This window comes from Lampetra fluviatilis, chromosome 27 (genome assembly GCF_964198595.1).
Source record: "Lampetra fluviatilis chromosome 27, kcLamFluv1.1, whole genome shotgun sequence".
NCBI classification, from domain to species: domain Eukaryota; kingdom Metazoa; phylum Chordata; class Hyperoartia; order Petromyzontiformes; family Petromyzontidae; genus Lampetra; species Lampetra fluviatilis.
The window spans coordinates 11,840,426-11,846,708 of NC_136301.1; positions in this window are offsets into that span (position 1 = coordinate 11,840,426).

A 6,283-nucleotide genomic window follows, 5' to 3' on the forward strand; every position below is an offset into this window, starting at 1 on the left:
TGCCTTTTGTGTTTAGTTTGTTGTCCCACACCTCCGATTAGAACGGTTGGCTACGTACGGAGCGAAAGAAGTTCAACGTATAGTACATACGAACCAATGCTGAGCAAAAGCATTGCCAGAAGGGCGTGTGGCTTATGGGATACGTGAAAATATACTTTAGAAAAAGTATTTTAAAACGACTGACGTATTTAAAAAAAGAACTAGTAATTTTTTACAACGGTTTTTCGAAGATTTATTTTCAAAAATTAACTAGTATTTTTTGGGTAAAATTACTAAAATTCTGGATAAGAATGTTTCACGTGGAGACAACGTAAAGTGGTTACTGTGCTCTATATATACTCTTTGGTTCTTTCGGTAAAGTCACGTAAGTAGAAAATAAAACAAAATAAAAATAATATATCACATTTCGATCGCAACACAAGCGGTCGTCCTCGGACGGAAAAAAATAATCCAGCAGTGGAACCAGCGAGAGAGCTGTTACACCAAGGTTATATATGTGGCGATGGGCAAGCAAGCGGGGTCTGAGCTGGAAAGGAATTCAATCCACGGATGCCAGCACGTCAGTTGTGTTAATAGGGGGTTTAGGGAGAGAGATTAGGGAGGGAGATTAGCATGAATGAGCTTCCGTCGCCACATAAGAGTAGCATCCTCGCATATGCGCACAACAGCAGTGTTAATGAGAGATTAGCACCATGAGAGTGCAATCCAAAGGACATGTGAGCATGAGAGGTGCAAACGTTTTCTCTTTAATTGAATCACATCAATTTAAGTCATCTCCACTCGACGTGCTTCCTTGTTCAAGCAATGTGCTCTGGAACTCGCCATCATAATCAGGAACATCGCAAATGCCTCATTCTCTATGGGGTGTTTTCCGTCCAACCTCAAATCTGGCCTGGTTTCCCCCTTGTTAAAGAAACCAAGTCTCGACCCGGATGACCCATCTAGTTATCGTCCCATCACTAATCTCTCGAACCTCTCTAAACTCCTTGAACGACTAGCCCTCACCCAGCTAAAACCACACATCACCTCCTCCCCAAACTACTGCTGCTTCCAGTCAGCTTACCGTCAAAACTACTCCACAGAAACAGCACTCACTAGAGTGCTCGATGACATTTGAACGATTATTGATTCCAGCTCCATTGTTGCACTTGTAAGTCTGGACATTTTGTCAGCCTTTGACACCGTCAACTACTCGCTACTTACTTCCCTCCTGAAATCTGACTTCGGTATATGTGGCTCAGCACTCAAGTGGATAGTTTCGTACCATTCTGACCGGCAATCTTCAGTCAGGGTTGTTTTGTAGTATTTGAAGTTTTTTAGGTTGCCAGTGGAGGTCCGGACTAGGACGGAGTTGCAATAGTCGAGGCGAACGATGCAACATGCCAATGTGTTGGCAATTTCAGGGGAGATGAGAGGACGTAGGTGTCTGAGAGCCTTCAGGTGAAAGTTACATGAACTGATGATATGATTGGTTTGATGGTCGAAGGATAAAGTTGAATCTAGGATGACACCGAAGTAGCTGAAGTGATCGGTGAACATGTTGCTGTGACCAAAGATGTGTATGTGTGTTGGGAGTGCTGATGAGTTGAGACGTTGCTTGGTACCTAACATGATGGCCACTGACTTTTTCGGATAAAGGGCTAGGTTGTGTGCAGTGAACCACTGTTGCAAGGCGGTGGCACATTCCGAGAGCTTCTCGAACCCAGATGCATTGCTAGAATCGATGGCGGTGAATAGAATTGTGTCATCTGCGTATGAGTGGTGCTTAACAACGAAGCTTGCGATGAGCCGGCCGATCAGGGAAGTGTAGGCTGTAAAGAGCAGGGGACCTACTGTACGATGGAGCCCTGGGGAACCTTGCATAATGCTCGTTTCAGGCGATGTGGACGTGCCCACCCTGACTGAAGATTTTCGGTCAGAAAGGTACGAAACTATCCACTTGAGTGCTGAGCCACATATACCGAAGTCGGATTTCAGGAGGGAAGTAAGGAGCGAGTAGTTGACGGTGTCAAAGGCTGACGAAATGTCCAGACTTACAAGTGCAATAATGGAGCCGGAATCAATAATCGTTCAAATGTCATCGAGCACTCTAGTGAGTGCTGTTTCTGTGGAATAGTTTTGATGGGAAGCTGACTGGAAGCAGCAGTAGTTTGGGGAGGAGGTGATGTGGTGTTTTAGCTGGGCGAGGGCGAGTCATTCAAGAAGTTTAGAGAGGTTCGAGAGATTAGTGATGGGACGATAACTAGATGGGTCATCCAGGTCGAGACTCCATAGAGAATGAGGTATTTGCGATGTTCCTGATCATGATGGCGAGTTCCGGAGCACATTGCTTGAACAAGGAACCTGGGAGCACGTCGAGTGGAGATGACTTCAATTGAAGTGATTCAATTAAAGAGAAGATGTTTGCACCTCTCATGCTCACATGTCCTTTGGATTGCACTTTCATGGTGCTAATCTCTCATTAACACTGCTGTTGTGCGCATATGCAAGGATGCTACTCTTATGCGGAGACGGAAGCTCATTCATGCTAATCTCCCACCCTAATCTCTCGCTCCCTCATCCCCCATTAACACAACTGATGTGCTGGCGTCCGTGGATGGAATTCCTTTCCAGCTCAGACCCCGCTTGCTTGCCCATCGCCTACATATACAGTGAGGGAAAAAAGTATTTTATCCCCTGTTGATTTTGTACGTTTGCCCACTGACAAAGAAATGATCAGTCTATAATTTTAATGGTAGGTTTATTTGAACAGTGAGAGACAAAATAACAACAACAAAATCCAGAAAACGCATGTCAAAAATGTTATAAATTGATTTGCATTTTAATGAGGGAAATAAGTATTTGACCCCTCTGCAAACATGACTTAGTACTTGGTGGCAAAACCCTTGTTGACAATCACAGAGGTCAGACGTTTCTTGTAGTTGGCCACTAGGTTTGCACACATCTCAGGAGGGATTTTGTCCCACTCCTGTTTGCAGATCTTCTCCAAGTCATTAAGGTTTCGAGGCTGACGTTTGGCAACTCGAACCTTTGGCTCCCTCCACAGATTTTCTATGGGATTAAGGTCTTGAGACTGGCTAGGCTACTCCAGGACCTTAATGTGCTTCTTCTTGAGCCACTCCTTTGTTGCCTTGGCCGTGTGTTTTGGGTCATTGTCATGCTGGAATACCCATCCACGACCCATTTTCAATGCCTTGGCTGAGGGAAGGAGGTTCTCACCCAAGATTTGATGGTACATGGCCCCGTCCATCGTCCCTTTGATGCGGTGAAGTAGTCCTGTCCCCTGAGCAGAAAAACACCCCCAAAGCATAATGTTTCCACCTCCATGTTTGACGGTGGGGATGGTGTTCTTGGGGTCATAGGCAGCATTCCTCCTCCTCCAAACACAGCGAGTTGAGTTGATGCCAAAGAGCTCCATTTTGGTCTCATCTGACCACAACACTTTCACCCAGTTGTCCTCTGAATCATTCAGATGTTCATTGGCAAACTTAAGACGGGCATGTATATGTGCTTTCTTGAGCAGGGGGACCTCGCGGGCGCTGCAGTATTTCAGTCCTTCACGGCGTAGTGTGTTACCAACTGTTTTCTTGGTGACTATGGTCCCAGCTGCCTTGAGATCATTGACAAGATCCTCCCGTGTAGTTCTGGGCTGATTCCTCACCGTTCTCATGATCATTGCAACTCCACGAGGTGAGATCTTGCATGGAGCCCCAGGCCGAAGGAGATTGACAGTTCTTTTGTGTTTCTTCCATTTGCGAATAATCGCACCAACTGTTGTCACCTTCTCACCAAGCTGCTTGGCGATGGTCTTGTAGCCCAATGCAGCCTTGTGTAGATCTACAATCTTGTCCCTGACATCCTTGGAGAGCTCTTTGGTCTTGGCCATGGTGGAGAGTTTGGAATCTGATTGATTGACTGATTGCTTCTGTGAGCAGGTGTCTTTTATACAGGTAACAAGCTGAGATTAGGAGCACTCCCTTTAAGAGTGTGCCCCTAATCTCAGCTCGTTACCTGTATAAAAGACACCTGGGAGCCAGAAATCTTTCTTATTGAGAGGGGTCAAATACTTATTTCCCTCATTAAAATGCAAATAAATTTATAACATTTTTGACATGCGTTTTTCTGGATTTTGTTGTTGTTATTCTGTCTCTCACTGTTCAAATAAACCTACCATTAACATTGTGACTGATCATTTCTTTGTCAGTGGGCAAACGTACAAAATCAGCAGGGAATCAAATACTTTTTTCCCTCACTGTATAACCTTGTTCAAGTTCATGTATTAGGTATAGCCCTGTGAGCCATTCGGCTCTTGAATCGGGTGCAACCGCAACAAAAACATGAACAAGAAAACATCTTAAGGTGAATATGTGACTAAGTGTAAACAGAAAATCCAAGAAAAGACAGCAAAATATTGCAGAAAAAACACCGTACACCAACGCTGTGTGCAAAATCCCAGTGGGATGCAAGTCAAACAACAACAACCACAAGACAACTTAGATTAAGGCCATCAGTCTTACTCCGTACTACAACAAACATGGCCAAACCAAAAAACGTTTCGAAATCACCAAAATAAAGCCATGAAAGCAGTGAAACAGTGATCATAGGAACTGTGACGGAATTTTCACAATAAATGACATAAAGAACATGTACTTCCAAAACCCTGCATAGCTGGCTGCATGAGTCACTCCACAACAGCGGGAGCATCAGTCAGAGTATCATACTTTTTCAATGCACCTTTAAGATCAGCACACTAAATCAAAACACAGGTCATACTTTGCAGCGATCATCCGGAGCGAAACATTTTATTTTAGGCCACTCAATCGCACTGGCAGCTAGGGGTGTACAACTCCTCTAGAGCAGTTTTGAGTGAAGATCTCATAGGTAGTGACTCAAGTTGCAATTTATTGGCAATAGCATTCCAGACCCTGGGGGCATCAATAGCAAAGGCCCTTCCTCCAGTATATGTACGGCAATAGGGATTATGAAGCTGGTAAATGAGCGTAGACCTTAGGTCAAATTTGTTCTTTGAAACAGAGGAGATCCAGCAGGTAATCTGCTGAAAATCTTAAGGCCGAGTGATACATTGAGTCAAGCTTCTTCAGTACATAGGGGGGAAGCAGTGCTTGTGTCGATACAGAAAACCAATTTTATTTTTTGTCTTTTTCCCAATATAATCAATGTGATCTTCAAAATTCAGTTTTGAGTCCAGGATGACCCCAAGATACTTATAGATCTTGACTTGCTCTATTTGATCATTATTTAAGGAATGTTATTGGGGGGAAATAACTTCCCGCTTTAGTCCTGGTGAGAAGCATAGCACCTTGGTTGTGGCAGGATTTAGGACTAGTTTAAGAGCAACTAGCTGATGTTGTAGTTTGTTGAAATCACTGTGGAGCTTAGCAATCACGTCATCCAGAGAGCGGCCAGCAGTAATCAGTATCGTGTCATCTGCAAAAAGATTTACCCTGGAATGATCCAGTTCAGTGCCCAAGTGATTTACATAAAGAGAGAACAATAGGGGGCCGAGAATGGAACCCTGTGGAACCCCTTTTGTTATCTTAACACTGGCCTCCAACCATGTGAATACAGTTTGAGTGCGAGAAAACAGGTAATTTTTTTACCATTTTACTGTGTTTTCGGAAAAACCGAGGCAACTTACTTTACTAGGGTGTTGTGGTCCACTGTATCAAAAGCTTTGGACAAGTCAAGAAAAAGACAGGCGCAGTACTGCTTATTATCAAGGCACCTGTAAATGTGATTCAGTCTAATGCAGCAGATGTGGTGCTGTATTTTTTTCGGAACCCAGATTGTTTTAGATGTAATAGATTGTTGGCGGACAGGAAACTGCTAATTTGGTAGTTCAATAATTTTTCAAAAATTTTCATCAACGAGGACAAAATTGAGATAGGTCGGTATTTATTTGGATCATCTCTCTCGCTGGTTCCACTGCTGGATTATTTTTTTCCACCGAGGACGACCCCTTATTTAGCGATCGAAACGTCGTGATATATTATTTTTATTTAGTTTTATTTTTCTACCTACGTGACTTTACCGAAAGAACTAAAGAGTATGGATTCCTGCAGTCACGAAAGCTTCAAATCAAGAACGTGCTCTATGTTTTTTTACTGTTGTTGCCGGAATCGTCTCAAACGCGTGACGTCATTGAACGGGTGACGTCATGCACGTTAAAATTAGAGCGCTCGTGACGTCGCTCTTCCGACCGCGCGATGACGTCACATACGCGAGCGCACAACTCCAATTGGGAGGGGCCGAGCCGAACGTC